This window comes from Denticeps clupeoides, chromosome 8 (assembly GCF_900700375.1).
Source record: "Denticeps clupeoides chromosome 8, fDenClu1.1, whole genome shotgun sequence".
Taxonomy (NCBI): Eukaryota; Metazoa; Chordata; class Actinopteri; order Clupeiformes; family Denticipitidae; genus Denticeps; species Denticeps clupeoides.
Window position 1 is genome coordinate 11,878,709 of NC_041714.1, and position 19,714 is coordinate 11,898,422.

The following is a 19,714-nucleotide window of genomic DNA, read 5'->3' on the forward strand; positions in this document are numbered from 1 at the left end:
GGCACCAGGCACAGACTTAATTCAATAGCTGCCACTCCTCGGCCATCATTTTCCGGGGAAAGTTGTCATGTCAAACAATGCCAGCCATCTTAGAGCGGCACACGAGTCGAAATCATATTTCACGCGAGCGCTGTCAGACCCTGGTACTGACAATGGCACAAGTGCAGATTACGGAATTAGAAAAATCAATCAAGGTCCTATTATGCTGATTCAGAGCAGTAAGTGCTGTCTACCTGATAAAATCTGGGGCAGAGAGAGGAAACTTTCCCACTAAATCACCAGAGCACGCGCTGTTAAAAGCCTGCCGTGTGGGATGTTCATCCGGCTGCATCGCGCGCCTTTAACAGGGAGCTGATAACGGAGAGCCTCTGTCAGAGTAACTCTCAGTGAATACAGTGCATCTAGAAAGTATTCACAACGCATCACTTTTTCCACATTTTTTATCTTACAACCTTATTCCAAAATGGATTTAATTCATGTTTTTCCTCAGAATTCAACACACAACAGGCCCTAATGTTCCAAAAATTTGTGAGGTTTTGGAAAATTTATTAAAAATAAAAAAACTGAGAAATCACATGTAGATAAGTAATCACAGCCTTTGCCATGAAGCTCAAAAGTGAACTCAGTTGCATCCTGTTTCCCCAGAAACATCCTTGAGATGTTTCTGCAAGTTAATTGGAGTCCACTTGTGAAAGTAAAAGTGAACTGAAAGTGAAGTGAATGTCATTTTGATACACTGCAGCACAGCACACGGTGCACACAACAAAATGTGTCCTCTGATTTTAACACATATCCCTTTGTGAGCAGAGTGCAGCCATGACAGGTGCCCGGGGAGCAGTGTGTGGCACCTTGGCGGATTGGCATTCGAACCTTCTGATTATGAGAGGCACACACCTCTCTATATAAGGTCTCTATATGAACTCTCTATTTAACCGTTCATGTAAGCGCACAAACCAAGCATGAAGTCAAAGGAATTGTCTGTAGACCTCTGAGACAGGATTGTCTCGAGGCACAGACCTGGGTAAGGTTACAGAAACATTTCTGCTGCTTTCTGACAACCTCTGATACATTAAGATTTGCTTTAAAGCTTTCACCTCACAGCAGTCATGTCTCCCATCCAACCTGATGGACCTCAAGAGGTGCTGCCAAGAGGAATGGCTTAAATTGGCCAAGGATAGGTGTGCCAGGGTTGTGGCATCATATTAAAAAATCGCTGCAAAAGGCAGCAAAGGCTGTGAATGCTTATGTACATGTGATTTCTCAGATGTTTTTATATTTAATACATTTGCCAAAGCCTCAAAAAAGCTTTTTTTCACATTGTCATTATGTGGTGTTGTAGGGATGCACTGTGTGTGTGTGTGTGTGTGTGTGTGTGTGTGTGTGTGTGTGTGTGTGTGTGTCTAATTTTACTAGCCCCTGGTCCTAAAAAGTTACCTGTCACCAACACATGTAAACACAAGGTGACAGTGATGACACAGGTGAAGTGTTCCCCCGAGGAGGATGTGGACATCCATCCTCCCCCTGGTTTGTGGGGTGACTCATTAAAACTCAAATTAGATACATGATACAACATTGAACACACACTTCCCTCTGGCATGCACATGACAGAGCTAAGTGTTTGAAGACAGACTGAATTTTTTATTCTGAGGTCATATAAATAATCTTGTCAGTATACTGCATACATCTTCAATAAAAAGACTCTTGTAAAAACTTCAGTGGTTTCAGGTAATGAAAGACCACATTGCATATAATGTTTAACTGAACATAAATAAGGATTTACAATTCTAAGAATCTATATCATTCAGACCAGTGCTGACCCAGTTGATCGACTTGGTCTGTTAAGATCTTCCCAGGCTGAGACTGTGTACAGCTGGACCAACATTAAGTTAAAAAGGAAATATTTTGGGAAAGGCCAGCGGCGTTAGCGAGGACTGTGAACTTTGTTCAAGACTGGCCACTGTTCCAGTGTGTTGTGCTATAGTGTAATAAAAGTTATTGTGCAGCATTCACAATATAACGGACATAAATTTATGCGGGACATTCAGTGCCGACTTCCTTTGTACATAACAAATACCTGTGAAATTTGTTGCAATCCAAGCAGAGGCACAGTTTGTATGCCTCTTTTAAAGTACCGTAATAAAGGGACTAGCGTAATGTAAAAAAGAATTGTTGGAACACAGATATGAAATATGTGCAAAATAGTCTTGAGTGCCTATGCACAGGAAACACAAACACACCGACACACAGTGAGTCACAATCAAGCACAAGCATTAATTCGCAGCTCAAAGTTCACTCGAGCCCAGAGAGGTGAAACTGCCCCCTGCCCGTTCACATCATGACTGTCTTGTCCTGACCCATCCAACATGCCATCCTCTCCCCCGCTCTGCCCCTTGTCACAATAGATTTGGGGAGTGGCAGCGTGTGCGTGTGTGTGTGTCAGCGTGGTGTGGGAGGATGGGTAGCGTTGTGGGCATCAGGGGGGAGGTGGTGGTATGGCACCGCTGCGGCCCCTGCGTCTCTCATGCTCAGTGGTGAGTAGCCCCTGCAGCCACGGATTTGATCTTTGCAAAGGCTAACATCTGTCGGCTGTCATTTTAGTAAGATTGATGACAGGCGAGGGAAGGGAGACGGGGGGAGGGCTGGTGGTTTGGGAAGGAGGTGTCGAGGGATGGAAAGAGGAAGGAGAAGAGGGAAAGGAAAGAGGGATGAAAAGGGCTAGCAGGGGGAGGGGTGAGGGAGAAAAAGGTTGTGCCAGGCTGGGGCCTGCCAGTGGGAAAGGGGTCTCCTGGGGAGAGGAGCAGAGGTGGAGAGAGATGTCTCCAGTCACTCAGTTAGGGTGAGGGAATATGAACAAACTCAATCAAATCTCCTATTCACAATATGTGGATGTCCATCAATCCATCCATCTATATTAAAAAAAAAAAACTGTGGATGAGGTGCAAACCAGATTAGCACTATATTAGTAACCCATTTCCTCATCACCAGGAGGACAACACAATACGAACCTGAGGCTGGCACCATGTCCCTGTGCTCCAAATAAAATCAATAACTCCCACATTCGCTACTCAGAAGGAACATTCCAGGAACCCTGGCGTATGTTTAAACCGTAGCCTCTGTAAATTATACAGTGAAATGTTCAAAACTAATGCTCGGTCATAACGGGGGACAGAGAAAGATGTATTAAGGATCACCTACAACAAGCATCATTTCCCGTATTCAACAATGAATACTTAACCTTTGACCTTTGGCCATCAGCTATGACACAACACACAGAGAGTCAACTGGTATATGTTGACATTTAAATAAGGTGTTCATGTGTACAGTATGGACAGAATTAAGGTTCAGAAGTTGCTCAAGGATAAAATCCTGTAAAATGAAAACTGAGCGTTTTTTCTCCCTCCCCAAACAAAGTCATTCAAGGTATGCTGGGTCTTATGAATTATTCAGATTGGTCCACAAGCAGGTAGAAAGTTTAAGTGGACACTGACCCCATGCATGTGTTAATTCTTCATGCTTGGTTAACGAGGTTGAGTATCCCCCGCTTTGTGTCCTTTGTTAACGAGTTAATGGGATTTGAGTCAAGAGGATGCATGTTGCGTATAGGCAGGCGCGCTTTTGCACTTATCAATATTCAGGGAGATAAGTCGCTGAGTTGGGGTGGGAAAAAGCGACAGAGCTGAGGTGAGAGATTTATGCTGCCAAAGTGCTGCGGCGCGAAGAGCTGCGAAAGCAGTGCCAGTCTCCCTGGTTATTGGACGTGGCTGTAGGACAGCATTTGCGGTAAACCAGGAGGGGAGTCCATAAACAGCCCAATCAACACCTCCTCATCACACTGTTTTCCTGTCGAGCTGGTCTCCAACACCGGTGCATCTCCTCCGTGTTCCTTCAGAAGTCCTCTTTGCTGGTGGAAGGAGGAAGGTGAAGCCAGCTGTGACGATGTCATTCATTGGCAGAGTTCGGAGGCGGGACGCTTCATAGCGGTGGCGATGATGACACTGAGAGGAAACGTCGGCCACAGCCTGGCCCAGGGAGGGCACAACAACTGGCTGTCAACATCTCACAATCTGCTGCCAATCTACATCGGAGACAGATAGATAGAGAGAGAGAGAGAGAGAGAGAGATTCGCCTGTTCCACCGCCCCCCTCTCTGTAGTGCTAAACGGTCTGGACTTGTGCACTGTTTACGCCTCAGAGAGTGCATTCTGCTGTCACTAATGCACATCATCTTTTCAGGATTATTATTTTGCTTAATTACTCTAATGTGTCAAACTTGGTGATAGACAACTAAAGAGAGCTTGAAGCCCCACGGGTTGCAGACACTGGATAAATATGCCGCACAATCAATTCGTAGCTAGGCTTTCCACTGGGCCTGAATTATAGATTGCTTCTCACAGTACCCATGTTCACATGAAAAGAAAATGTGAGGGAAAGAAGTGTTTTAGGGGGGAAAAGGGTCTGAGAGCATTTTTAAGGCCTTCCCTTGAAAGCTGTACAACCTCCCAAAAGGTGCATCGGCTTCTAGCCCTCTGGCTAGCCTTGTATCAATTGGGTTACTTGACTTCGGGGTGACAACAGACGGATCAAAGATGGACCTGTTAGCTTAAAGACATTAAACTCCAATAACCATGATTTTTGTTTTAAAGGAACAGCTCCAGAAAGCATGGTCAACGCATTATCATAGTTGTTTGATGCACCATTCACTGTCTTTGTAGTCTACCATACAGTGGGGTTCCATCTCTGAGGTCACGGGGGAGTGGATTGGTAATCTGGCCTTTTACGAGGAATAGGCAAGAACTATGCTATACGATACTGGAATCGAGAATTGTCAGCATCTGGTCTGGAAGGGGCTACTCCGGATCCGAGGTTCGGACCGGAGTTTCGTGTTTGTTTCATGGGTTCTAGTAGCCTAGTGGGTAACACACTCGCCTATGAACCAGAAGACCCAGGTTCAAATCCCACTTACTACCATTGTGTCCCTGAGCAAGATACTTAACCCTAAGTTGCTCCAGGGGGGACTATAACTAGAGTGAAGTGATTGTCACTTGTGATACACAGCAGCATAGCACATGGTGCACAAAGTGAAATGTGTCCTCTGCATTTAACCCATCACCCTAAGTGAGCAGTGGGCAGCCATGACAGGCACCCAGGGAGCAGTCTGTGGGGACAGTGCTTTTGGCCAGTAGCTAGGCATCCACTGCCCCTACTAACTGTAGCTACTGATTGTAAGTCGCTCTGGATAAGGGACGTCTGATAAATGCTGTAAATGTAAATGTGTTTGTTTTCACCTGTGTCTGCCTGTATAAAGCTGCCCTGTTCATGTCTGTTCACCATAAAGCAGTTTGGAGGGCAAGAAACCGGGCACACACGTGGACAGCTGCCAGTTGCAAGCAGGACGGCGAACAGCATCAATGCAAACCACTGCTTCTGCCAAGCAAGACTAATGCATTGAGTCATAGCGTGGACATGGTGAATTGGAGTGCGTCGTTCACCGGCTCTCGTTGAAGTGCACACACTGCATGATGTTGTCAAGTGCACCTCGTTGGACCTGTAGATATGACTCCTCAAGGTTCTGCAAAGCAAATGAGTGTAATTTTGTAGGTAAGGCAAAGAAAATGCAGAGTCTGAGAGGGTCAAGAGCTGAAGGTTGTTTGTGACAGAAAAGAGCGGAAATCCATTTGTCCGCAAAAGTCTTGTCAATAAGTGTACAGTATTTCTGGGTTTTAAAGTGTTTTTTTTTTTTTTCAAAAGATGTCCAGATAAGCAACGCTAGGATGAGAGCAGCTTTTGCATCACCCAAGACAGTGAGGCAACCTTTCCTCTCCTTCTCCAGATGAAAGAAGAAAAGTAGATGGAAAAGTATGAAAGGGAATGTTATGCAAATGTGCTTTAGAAGTCAAGCTCGGCATGTTGTCATGACACTGTCTATATTTAAAACAGGTCACCTCCACCCTGCCCCGCTGTCTCAATGACACACTCTGAATGTGAGGCTGCAGTGACATCTGGAAGCAAGGCATACACACACACAGACACACACACACACACTCTTACAAGCACAATACAACACAAATCCACTGCTGCAAATGTTACACCAGTGGCTGCCTGTCTGCCCACTGGTGATGTAAGTATGTATGTATAGCACATACGTCCTCCGCAGCCATTTCAGCACAGTGCAGAGGGATGCAGCGAGGCAGCTGAGATGACAGCTGCAGCATCTATACCTCCTGCCTGTATATTCTGTATATTCTCTCTTCATATGCCAGGTTATATTTATTACATACAAAACAGCGGGACGTATTGAGAACCGCTGGCATCTGTGTTTTGCCCAGTCTCTTGTTAAATTGGCTTTTGTCATTCTGGGTGAGGGAAGGTGTGAGCAAGCGAGCAAGAGAGAGAGAGAGAGAGAGAGGCAGAGCTGACCACTGCCTTCTGCCTCCTGTCCCTCTCCTTCAGCAGGACTGAATTTCAATAATTTCATCAGTTCATTTGCCTCTCAGATATGCCCAGAGCTTTTTCCATTTCTCTCTCTTTCTTTCTCTCGCCTTGACCTAGATTTTGCGTGGAGAGAGTGACACGTTTGCCTGGCCAGAGCGTGTCCGGCCAGCACGGCGCAGCTCGAGTGTCTATAAAATATGACTCCCTATCTCCAAATAAGAATAATGAAACACACTGGCATGACAGATTGGACATAGATGAGATTGCTGCTGTATGCATGCGTGGCTCGCTTGGCTTTGCATCTGAAATGGAAAAAGGGTGGGTGGATGGGTGGGTAGCTGACGGCACTGACGTTAAAGGGACATGGTCCCTCAACCTTTGTCTGAAAATCCTTGCAGACAGACACATGCGCACACACAATCAACTTGTCACACAGATACCAATAATCAAACAAAAAACAGGAAAAGACTGTTTTAAAAAGAGTGCATACAATGTGGTCTATGTACAAAATAAAACACCGTTTTATAAGGTACAATTGCATAAAAATATCAACAGATCAAGCCTAATGTTTTACTCTATAATCTGAGCATTATACGCTGACGTAAATCCTTCTGGCCCTTTTCACTGGTGGCACTTAATATCGATCACTATCAACAATCAATGCTGTTTAATTAAAACCGCAGTAATAAAACTGCACTGTTTTGCACTATAAATGTAATGTACTGTAATTTGTAATAACATTAGATGTTCACAATAACTGCAAGGTATCCTGGTAACATGTATCACGCTGTAAGGAAAGCACAAGGACAAATCTGCTGACTTTTGATGCATTTGCACTTAATTGGCTTGGAGTTCTACAGTGAACAACAAAAACTTTGCTAATTACACCATGTAATGTAGTGATTTGATGGCTGTGGTCGCATATTGTTCGTTCAAGGTCTATCTAGTATTTAAATACTGCACTGACATTCAAACGATCAAATTAGAGAATAGTGTTTAAGTCACTCTTAATTTGCACAGAACGACCGATTCTGTGAAATGCTGGCTGATTATTTCTGACAATCTTCAATTTCTCAATAGAATCCAAGGAAGACATCTGGATAATTTAATCCATTTGTCAAAAAAGGCATCCACATATAAGCAAATAAATAAATAAATAAAATGCAGCACGGCAAAGCACACAAGAAAAACAGACAGTACCAGACAGAATGTTTGACGCCCATCATGCCACTTTTCAAAGCTAAGCAAATCAATTAGAGGTGCTGAGAGCCAGCGATTATGGGAAGGAGGTTCAGTGTAACCGGCTGCCAAGATGGCGGGTGGTGTGGCAGGGTGCCAACGGGCACATGTAAACACCTGTTACTGCCAGTGACAGACAGCTCTCCCTTCCTCCACCTCTCTGCTCCCTCTCTGGGCCATCGGTGGGGTCAGGGGCACGCGTTATCTGGATAAGAAGATAAAGTCTGTCCTCACGTTTGACTCATTAATTCCCCAAATGTTTGATTTTGGGGAGGAAAAAAAAGATTAACTAATCTGCCGTCCTCCGTAATTGTCCGCACACATAATGTATGGTGTGTTCTGTGTTAAATACATAAAATATCATTAGAATAGAGGGTTTGCACTCCTATATTCAAACCTTTTAATTACTCTGTTTCGCACAGTGTAATAATAGTAGTAATCCCCTGCAGTCTAGAGGCTGACGCGTGGCTGGTTGTGTTTGGTTAATGATGAAGGCATGGCCATGTCACATGCCATATGATTTTTCACACCACAGGAGAGATGACTGATCTGAATTGATGTTATTATGTTGAGCCATGGGCATCAGGGAGAGAAATAAAGGTCACTTGTGATCATCTCTGACCCAGTAAGGACACACTTCACCATGTGAACGGTCCCCCGATGTGACATTTGGCAGATATGTCCAAACAGGCACACAAACACACAGACTTTGTTTTTAAAGAGGTTTTAAAGAAAATGACAGACAGAAATAAACTGTATTGTAGGAAAGGGAGATAAAAATACAGCAGTATGGTTGTATGAAGGTTGCTACAGGTGTGACAGATACCTTTAAAGATTTGTTGATAGACAGATGGCTACGCTTCCACCATCCCCATGTGTCTTTTTTTTATGAGTGTGGTTCGACATACATCCTTGAGTGTAACTCCACCTTCAGCTGGATATTTTTTTTAGGGTTCGGTATAAGGTGCTACCTGTCTCCACACAAAAAAGGAACAGTCAGCATGGCTCCTGTCCCCCTCCTGTCCAGCCAAATGTGGTCTGACTTGAGCCCACTGTGACTCATCCACAGAGCCTTTCCATGCCAAAGGACAGGAAGAGGGATAGAAAAAAAAAGAGCGAAAAAAAAAAAAGAAAAACAGGAGGAGGGATGTGGACAGTCTGGCGCTGAAAGCATGTAGCAGTTAAGCAGAAATTAAACTGACATGACCCTGTGTGCGGCAGGTAAACAGAAAACCTGCTTTGCCTGAGGTTACCATATGGCACAGGCTCCAGCACAGCGACCTGCCGGCCTCGGCTCACATTGCAGGGTCTGCCTCCCTACCTGCTGTCCTTTTTGTTCAGTTTTGTTTTCGCCCGCGTCGCTCAAGCACTGACACACTTTGGCCAAGAGCAACGGCATGTCACATATTAGAAATAAATGAATAAACAAACTGCACATGCACGCATCCTCACACAGACATGCACAGCATAGCAAGGGAGGGCAGATAAATAGATAAAGAGATAGATAGATAGATAGATAGAGAAAGAGAGAGAGAGAGAAAACAGCCATTCCCAAAGTGTTTAAGCCATATGGTGCTCAGGCTGTGTGCTAGAGTCTTTAAGTGAAGCTGCTAACCTGACCCGAGGCTACGGGCAAAACAGACGCTCCGCAGAGGACCTGGTCACATTCTAAGACTGCTCCTGGAAATTATATCTGATCTGATGCTTAAATGCCATGGAAGTGATATCTGTATTTTAAGCTGCCACATTTTTTTTTCAATTGGAAATATAAATTAAGAAACACAACATGTTGTATTGTAATTATTAAAAAAATTACAATTCCATTTGAATTATTTACATAACAAAATGTTTTACCTGATTTCAGATGTGATGACCAAGGCTTTTTCTTTCTTAAAAAGGAAAGCCCCCCAAAAATTAAAAGCTATGATTTCTGAAAGAAGAAAAAATGTTAATGAATTTCCAAATTATCAAGTTCGTCATCTTCTTTTTTTTTTTTTGTTAATTAGACCCCATTACTATTCTAATTGGTTGGTTTTACCCATCCGGCTATCATTGCATTATGAGGCTATTAAAACACATTCTCAGAGGAGGAAAAAATGCTAAATAAACTAATCAATTAAGATTTTTTTTTCTTTTTGAGAAATGAGCCTTGGAACATTATCATCTTGATCTTTTGTCCTTGTGTTAGCTGTTTTATATTCATGTGAACAGTAACTACGCACCGGCCATTTCACCCCCCCATGCAAATTAAAATGCTTTTGTAAGAAAATGCTGTGCGTGTTTTGTTGCATATCTTGAAAGCTGTCAAGCAGTACACAATACGACCAGGAGAAATGTATTATTATTTTGTTCATGCAAGTTTTTGTGCACCGTGACAATGGGACACAAAAGCTGGTGAAGTGTCCAGGCTCGGTGACTGTTGAGAGAGGTGGTGCAGGAGCGTATGGGCCTAGCAAACACCCTTGTTAAATGCTGTCAGCAAGACTGCCTGTTAAAACAAAGCAGACAATGTGCTAATTAGCAGATTTGCATATGGCCATGCTAATATTAAAGGCTGAACCCAAGGCTGCATTAGCATGTGGCGCAGTTAGGAGCTCCTGTTCTCAGCTCTGGCCTCCGCTCCTGCGTGCTTAAGAAGTGTTAAGTTGCGCAGTACTCAGCTCAAGAAACCTGCACACAGCGCGAACTGCATTTTATACACCACTCAAGTGGTGAACGTCTGAGTGACAACGTTTCTCCTCTCAGGATTATAATATATATAAATATATATATTGCTAATAATACATATGTAAAAGCAAGGTTTTTATATGCACACACAGACACGCAACAAAAAGCATGAAAAAAATACAACTGCTGCACTATCAGAAAAAAAATCTCAAATGAAAAGAAAAAGGGGTGGGGGAATACTTCCGGAGGCTGCATGGCCAAGGACGGAAGCCACAGATCCCGTCGTTTGATCTCACAGGAGCCAAAATAGGAAATCAATTTATTCCGCCGTCTCAAAATATTTAAAAGCGACCCAGCGATAACAGACGTAAAAACCGTGATAACTTCTTTTATTCCTCAATTACTGCATCTCATAACAGCCATTCAGAACTGCAGAAATGGACGGTAGAAGGGACCGTGATTCATCATTCCTTTATTAAAAAGTAATGCAACAGAATTAACTTTGAATTAGATTTTATTTGCATGGCAATGCTGGAATCATCTGAGTAAATAGTGTGAAATCCCCAAGGGGACATGCCAGTACTGCATAATTGTGTTGAAAGAGCCTTCCCTGGGATCTCGGGTTCCTAAGCACTTAGAAGTTGGATTGCTTTCTATGTGTATAAGGTGCATATTTCAAAGAGAAAAAATATAAAAACAGTGAAAGACTTTTCAGAAGCAACCAACACATCATTAACAGTTTTAGGCGAAAAAAAAAATAAAAATGCAGAGGGGTCGGTAATAATGGAGCCCTGATATAAATTGATAATAAAAGCAAATAAAAGTTATTATGGCATGCACAGGAAGGGAAGACTGTGTGAGCTGGTGGATTAGCAGTGGTGGTCCCAGTGGGTTCACATGATTAGTGAAAGAGCGCTCTGGATATAAAGCCACCTCACTCAATGATGCAGATCCAGTCAGATGACACACACACTCCCTCGTTTGTAAATGAACGCTCCCCACAGTTAGGGAGTAAGCAGGTACATGTAAAAAGCTGTTTTTCTGTGCTGCTTAATGGGTATCAGTCCACAAGTCGGCCCCGCCCACCTGATAAAATATGACATATTCGCTCAGCTGAGTGATGTTGCCTGTCGGTAATGCAGGGCTTTCCTTTAAGAGCCATTCTTCAAATGACTGTATGGGCAGAATGGCGTCCTGTCTTTAACCTTCTTTAGACTACATTCAGATTACAGGTTTCTTTAAAACGTTCTCGTTCATGCTACAGTTTTCAGCAAATATTTTGCTACCAATATGGTTTATGGTTTTAATAAAAATTGTGTATGACATAGGGTTAGTGTTTTCAACAAGTAAAATAAAGCAAGCTATAGTTTTATTCTCTGTGCTAAACAGTGCTTGTAAAAATAATAAAGAAAAAAAACTGTAATGTATTAGTTTATCTTTCCATGGCAAGAGAAGAATGTTGCCATTTCTCTTCCATTGAGGGTGTGGTCTGATTTCATTATTGCTGAATGTGCAGGAAACAATTTTGAACAAATTGACATTTTTAATATCTTTACATATCATTCAGCTGTATTAGTGCTAACTCACAGATTTCCCACAGTAACAATATTGCATTTACACTGCAATATTATCTAAAACCTGTTTCATGAGGACCCACAGAGCAGCTCATGGCTCATGGAAATATTTTTAATTGAAAACATATTTTAGTAATCAAAGTATGTGTTTGGTAGTGTGTGGTGGATTTTATAATTTGAGCAAATTAATTTACAAATGATTGTAAAAAGTGCTATGAACAGTACTTTACACATTCACTCCTCATAGCAGTGTTCAAATGTTGAAAATGCTTTTTATAAAATAATATACTCATTATAGTTATTTGGCCTCCATAATATGTGCAGCATAAAAATATTAATGCATTAAAAAAATCTTAGTATTAGGTTTGCTCTCCTTTATACTTGACTGCATTAACCTGGACAACAGAAATTGGTGCAAAACCTGAGGACCCATGTGAAGTGAGGCCTGATGTGATGCTACTTGCAAAATCTGACCTTTGTGGGAAGGAATATATGTAACACAAATTAGCTAAGATATTTTTTTCTTACTTAATGCCACATTTTGTGTACCCATATAAAAACGATAATATTAATAATAATAGTAATAACATTTGGAAGACAGGAAAAAAAACGGATCCTGATTAGATCTGAAGGGTTCATCCTCACTTTCACAGACTCAGATTTGGGCGCTCTGTCAGGCCGGCGCTGCCCATGACATGGTGAGTCCAGACAGGGCATTACCACGATATCACCTTCAGTCCAATCTAGTGTGAGCAAGAGTGGCCTGTCGCTGCTTGCCATGTGACCCGGAGGGGGTGGGGTGGATTTGGGGGGAAGGGGGTCTGTGGACCCCGACAGAGCTGATGGCCTCCGATTGAGTGCAGATGCAGGCATTTCATTTGAATAAAGAAATAACCCTGATCTATGGTATTATCCTGACAAGGCTGCAGATAATCAGGCGCTCGGAGCATCCCCATTACTGCTCGCCTTTGTTTTACTTTTCACTGCAGATCAGCACTCCATTTGGCCCCTGACAGGCCAGATTTCACTTCACCTTTTATTTTCCTCTTCTGTTCTTTTCATGAAAGCATAACATGCGTTACAAAACCCTTTCATGTATTAATTTTATCAGCTTTGTTGATTTACCAAATAGCCTAACTGTCTGAAAAAAACTATCACAAAAAAACAATAATATTAAAAACAATAAATAAAAAATAACTATAAAAAGGGTCATATTCTTCAAGGATGAATATCTCTGACCTCAACATTTTCCACTGATATGCTTCACTTCTGCACTTCCAATGTACTGATTATGACAATTGTCACTTAATCCTGTGGATTCTTACCAAAAAAATTAGCAGCAGTTTAAGCAAAACATATTAATGGAAAGAGAGTCCTTTTGAGACAGGAAAAGAACAGAGTGGAGTTGTGCTATTGTGAACATGTTACTGTGAAAGTGTGTGTGTGGGTGCTTGCTCACAGACATAGGGGCGGAGTGTGAGAGAAAAACAGGCACCTTGCTGCCTGCAAGAGCTTTCTGGGTCCCTCCCCTTTAAGATGCCAAAAAGTTAAATCTATATTTAATGGACTCGGAGAGTGAGGGGTGGGGGAAGGGGGGGGAACAAAAACTTTTAGCAACTCTCTGCCGGCTGCGCTCAGCATTGTTCTTCCTTTCTTTCTCTTCGCTCTGTTCTCGCGCTCGCCTCACTCGCGCTCGTTTCATCTCCATCTGTTCCAGGATGCTCAAACTCTGCACCTACCCCGAGTGTCTTGTCATTTTTTCGTCTTTCATTTGTTTTGTTCCTCTGTTTTTTTGTATGGGGGCTGGAAAATGTTTGAACTCCACGTCTGCTGAAACAGACCCCCCCCCACCTTCAACAATCTGTCTTAATGCAAGTGCTGCTTATGGTCGGTCCCATGCATAAATAATAAAACAATACAAAGGGAGAGGAGTGTGGAGGAGGCCGTCTGCGGTGCCACATGAAAGCCAAGTGGAGTCTCACGCCGTGAGCAGGGTGCGATGCTACAGAACAAGGGAAAAGGCACAGAAAGAGAAGAAGCGACAAAAAAAAAAGATTACAACAATGAGACGCGAAGACTTCCCCGGGTTCGTCCCTAATGACAACGTCGCTGCCTTTTTATCCTTCGCATATAAATGCATTACGCTCGCACCCCGGACACGCCAGGAACAGACTTCACATGGAGTGTTTTTGGAAGCAATATCAGTCTGCCTCGGCCTTATCCATTCCCGCGCCCAGAGAGGGAGCCCAGCGCCAGAACTGGGACGGTGCCACGTTGTGGCAGAGGCAGATGTTAGGCCTCGACGCGATGGCTGGCTCGGAGCGCTGTTCGGAACGGCCACGTCACTCCGCTCCTGTTGGCATGCCTGGAAATACGTGGCCATCGTGACGTCCTTGTTCACCAGAGGGACAGATGTTCAGCCTGTCTGGTAGTGATCGGACTACTTCTGTTTCTCCAAAACAGGAGAACCCTTCATAGGCTGGTGATGCTCAGTTTGATGCTCAGATTTGTGTCTGATTCTCCTTTTTTTTTTGGTTTTGCATTTTTTTGCTTAACACAACCCTTCAACACTACCTAACAAATATGAATTTCCTCAAGGCACTTGAGTAGATGTACTGCTTATCAATGCTTAAATTAAAGCAGTGACAGTTCATCCGCACATCAAGTTTTTTAGCAGACGTGGTTCAAAAATGATTTTAACATATGTGTGTTGTCCCCTGAATGCAAGGGGTATAAGGAGTCTATAGAACAGTGAGTGAGAGGAAGTGAGACAGATGGGTTAAAACAGAATGAAGCAGAAGGGTTGTGAGAGGTTGTGACAGTCATCTTCAGAGCGTCATAAATAAATACAAATCAATTAAAAATGTTGGGTGGGCAGGTTGTTCAATAATACAGGTACAGTAATGTGCAAAAGGCACTAATACAAACCAGTGAAATCTAAACCAGTATCTATGTAAGCTACAAAAAAAAAAAGTAAAGTCAAACATTGATCAAATATTGAATTAACTAAACTAATTTCCTAATTTCTATGACATTATGTGTTTAGAAAAAGAAACTCTGTTAGCCCTATTATTCCCTGAGCAGCAACACAATAACATTCTCCATCTGTAGACTTTTACTTGTCGGAGGTCATTCATTTGTTTGACTTGACTTAATTCGTTTCACTGCTGCCAAAAGTTTTGCACTGTATAGTAACCATTATATGGCACGCGGAAAATAAAAAAAGTGCTACCAATATAAAATGATTAAAGTCATCATAGATGATGACAAATAATAAAACTATTTCTTACACACCAAGGTGTCAAACCCACAACTCTTCTCTCCTTTTGTTTATTATATTTATATAATCAGTGCTACGCTGATGGTCATTCGCTAATTACAGGTTTTGCCCTGCTGCTGCAGCCATGGGTTGGGATTGGTGCGAAGGGGGACTCTGGGGCTAGGCTACTAACTGGAACACACACACACACACACACAGACACGCACACACACACACATGACACACAAACATGCTGTAATAACGTCCTATACATGCAGTGGCTCTGCTGTCAACTTGGACACTGAAATTTACACCAAAAGCATTGTGCTGACTTGCTATTTATCAAGTCTCTCTTCCCCCTTCCCATTCCCCCTCCTTCCTTCTCACTGCTTTTTTTTTATGAAGACTGCATATGTATTAAGAGGGATTTTGTTGTCCCTAGACACCAATTTGCATAAAGTACAAACCATCATTGGTTCAAGAGAAGCAAATTACTTCCCTGGCAAGATCACCCCCACTCTCCCTCTCTCCCTCCTTTTTATTTATTAATTTTTAACATCGCACAGGCTGGGGGTTGTTAAGAGCACTTAGCCAGATATGCAAAATATCACTTTTCCTAAACCGGTGTGATCAATGAGGAGCGAATGAAGAGGAGAGTGGGGGAAGAAAGAAATGATTGAATTAAGTAGCAGGCCAATCATTTAACAATTCCCCCGACTGCCCATGCTACCAGCCTCTTCCTGAAGCCTGTGTCTTAAGAATTTGGAGCATACCGATCAGCCACAGCATTAAAACCAGGTGAGGCGTTAAAGAGGTGAAGTGAATAATTGATTCATTATCTTGGTACAGTGGCACATGTCAAGGGGTGGATATATTAGGCAGCAAGTGAAGAGTCAGTTCTTGACATTGGTGAGCTGAAAACTGGAGAAAATGGGCAGGAGTGTGGATGTGATTGAATTTGAGAAGGTTCAAACTGTGATTCTACAATCTCTGAAAGCTGCAGGTATAGTGAGGTGTTCTTGCCAGAACTGACTAAAAGTAGGTCTAAAAGGGGACAACCAGTGAGCCACTGACAAAGTCAAGGCCATCTGAGGGTCAGTGAGTAGTGTGGAGATTGAATGCTACCCAGCCTGTTCTGATCCCAGACAAGTATTACTGTAGCACAACTTAACTCTGGTCAAGATCTCTCAGATTGAAAGAACTTAAAAGGAACTGCTGATAACAGTTTAGTTCTAGATGCTGCAAGACAACCAATCAGATCAGAGCTGTTGTGGGAGCATGGGCAATGGAAAACAAATCAAATGGGTAGAACCCATCAATACCCACCAGTGTGGCCTGGCAGTGCCATAGAGGAGGTGTGGCCTAGTCTAAAGGCAAGGCTGAGAGGTTGCTTTAGGTTCCACACAAAGATGATTGTTAATAATGCCTAAAGGTCAAACTTTCTGAAAATCATTCATCATTTTCATTCTATTACATCTGTTTATATGTTATTAATTTCCTTTTTTTGACTGTCAGCTAAAGAAGAACTTGTGGAGAAATGAGGCTATGGTTATAGGGTGATAAAAAAGCTGATTGGTTTTTATAATTTTATTGTAATTTCTGCTGAGAAACAATTGACAGAAATTCTGTCGAATTGTTACTGAATGATTTCAAAATCTTGTGACTCTCAAGCCTATCCATGTAAAGTCACAGGATAACCTTTTCTTTTTTTACAGAATTTTTTTTATCGACAGAAAAAAATACATTTCACATTTTAAGCAGCGAAAAAAGCAGATGATACTCTAAACTTGCAATTAGCTCATCATTAGCTACTTAATACATTTACAAATACAATCCAATGTATATGACTATTTATTTTCCAAATTGTGAAAAAACATTACAAAATGCAATATATGCAAGAGAGGTTATTTCATAAAATCTGTGATTCTTTGTGATTCAATATTGTTAATGAACGGCTTGAGTGTGTGGACCTAATGATCACTGCCGTTATGCTAATAAGCGTTCGACGAATTGAGAAACTCAGAAAATGAACTCAATGGTTGAGATTTGTGTAGGAGACCAGGCTACCGATAATGAAAAAATGAGTAACCCTTCATTCGTCACTCGTACGGAGAGAACAATCAATGACTGGGTCTTAACAGCCCAGACTTGACAGTGAGAGAAAAATACCTAAAAGAGAACATTCATTTTGTCACATTAGGTTTTGATGAATCTGTTGATAGCGCCGGGATAAAACGTTCCCTTCTCCCCTACCTGACAAAAGAGCAGGAAGTATTGTTATTTGGAATTAATCCATTCCACTAAGTGAGATCGGGGGGCCATTGTAGTTCAAATGTTATTCTTCTCCTTTGTCGTGTCTGTGAGGAAAACTCAGCCATTTTAGGGAGCTCTAATAAGATTAAAGTACTCTGACAAAAGAAGACGTAATTCATTTCATCATTAAGGCTGAGATGATTCACGGGGGCGGCATATTAATTCAGCACGGGCACCTCGACCGACAGGACAAAGAAGTTTCGGAAGACACCTGAAAAAAGCCAAAGTTCTAATAATCGCCAAATCTCGCTAAAAAGTATGAATTACAACCGTAAATAATGGCGGCAAATTTATGGAGTGTCTGAGAGCTTTGATTCACGGCGCTCCTGTTATTTGTAAGATGCTGGCAGAGTTTCAAAGCAGGGCCAGGTGAAACATGAGTGAAAAGGGGTTTTTGTTTATTTCATTATTATTACTTTTTTTTTTTTAAGCGTCCCAGATCATTGGAAATTATATGCCATTACATCCTTGTGCTTGATTCCAGCTCCAGCAAAAACACTCGAGTGGTCTGGATCTAATAATAGTGAACGCTCCCATACGATGCCTCTTTCATCTTGTCAGGCACCGGATCAGAGCCCTGGTCTCGAGGTTGAACGCCACTTCACATGTTTTACTATAGAGTTACACTCTGCCACCGCGCTGGCTACGTGTAATATACACACATTCTGGAGCGTTTAGGGCTAAGCCTCCAATCATCCAACATTTTCCCTTAGTCACTAAGAAAAGCACTTTGTGCTGTGAATTTGTGCCAGAGAGGGGAGGTAAAAAAAATGGCGTATGAAATATTCCCTTCAGAGTCTAACTTTTGTGTTTTGTGCTTGTTGACTTTAAGTTTCACAGTAAGATTCAAGAATCATAAGAATGCTCATTATAGCTTGTTTAAAACTGGTTCTGTAATGTGATTGGTTGAGACACAATCAGATCCTAACACCTGGGCCATTTTTTTTTTACTTTGGTTTATGCTGCTTTAAGTAACGATACATAATACATACTGAGGGCGCATCTTTCAAGACTGATTTCTGTTGCATTTATTTCTTCTTTGGATCAGGTGACACGTCATTGGCTCTCAGGGCTGTAAATAACTTCTGCTGCACCATACTGTCGGTAAATTTGCACCTTTAATACATTTATGCCAGAGTCACTTTGCACTTTATATACAACATGTATGCATTTTTATATTACATGTTTATTGTTTTCTTGCTTATCGTGTTGTTGTTGAGTTGCTCATTTCTTATCTGGTGTTATTTACTGTTCTTCTGTTGTTTCTTGTTATAAGTCTTGCAGGTAGGCACACGCATGAGAATTCAATAAAGCTGTCAAATGCTTGGATCCTTTGAATCCAATGGTTTATTATTTGCTTAAAGAATTAGTATATTTGTGTAATAACAATGCGACAATCTTGTGGCAAGATTGTGGCAAAAAAAAAAAAAAATTCCGTTCACTAAGCTGGGAAAGAGAAAAGCGATCCACTTCAAACACAAAAGTTTTGCTTGTGCAGAAAAAGAAAAAGTCTGGTGAAATACTAAATAGATGAATAAATATATAAATAAATAAGTTCTACAAATCCAGTGCCATTAATAATGCAGTGACTTCTGACTGTTCCAAGAACAATGGCATTGTGTGCAGAAGAGAAGATAAATTCGTACCTTATTCTTTATGTGAAGCTCTTCTATCTATTAATTACATTCACGTCGTCATTCATTATTTTATTCTATTTTGTCACTTCGCCCCTTTCACTAATGTGATTTTTAATCAACGGCGTAGCCGCGTAATCCAAAGCAGGGGTATTATTACAACTTTAGTAACTGTGGTTACGTTAATGTAAGTGCCTTGCTCTAATGTGGATGGATTGAGAGAGAAATAGATGTACTGTGGAACTGGAGTCATTATTTAAAAAACATGCTGGATGTTCTTGGGCCAAAGTCACACTTTGGTCCTTGTTCTGTAACTAGTAGTCTGCCAGCTAGTCTAGTTTTATACAGTTAAATTTATTCCTAAAAGTTGTAAAGCTTTCTTTATTTTTAATAACAGTTTGATTTATTTGGTATCCAGTGACACCCTAAAGCACTAAACTATTACTTTCATTCTACAAATATTTTACAATTTATCTTGTCACTTAACCTCTTGCTCACTCACTCACTATGGTAAGCAGGGTCATGGCTGCCGGAGATGACCCTGGGGACACTGGGCACAGGATGTCAACTCGGCAAGGGCAGTCAGCCAGTCAGACA

At 41.8% G+C, this 19,714-nt stretch overlaps 1 long non-coding RNA gene across 1 annotated transcript; it reads left to right on the top strand.

The window, feature by feature from the left end:
* The first annotated feature begins 5,434 nt into the window (after positions 1-5,434).
* LOC114795899 (uncharacterized) lies at positions 5,435-6,687 on the top strand. Its single transcript, XR_003750568.1, has 3 exons — positions 5,435-5,465; positions 5,748-5,855; positions 5,937-6,687. It is a non-coding gene; the product is annotated as an uncharacterized LOC114795899 (long non-coding RNA).
* Positions 6,688-19,714: the final 13,027 nt, after the last annotated feature.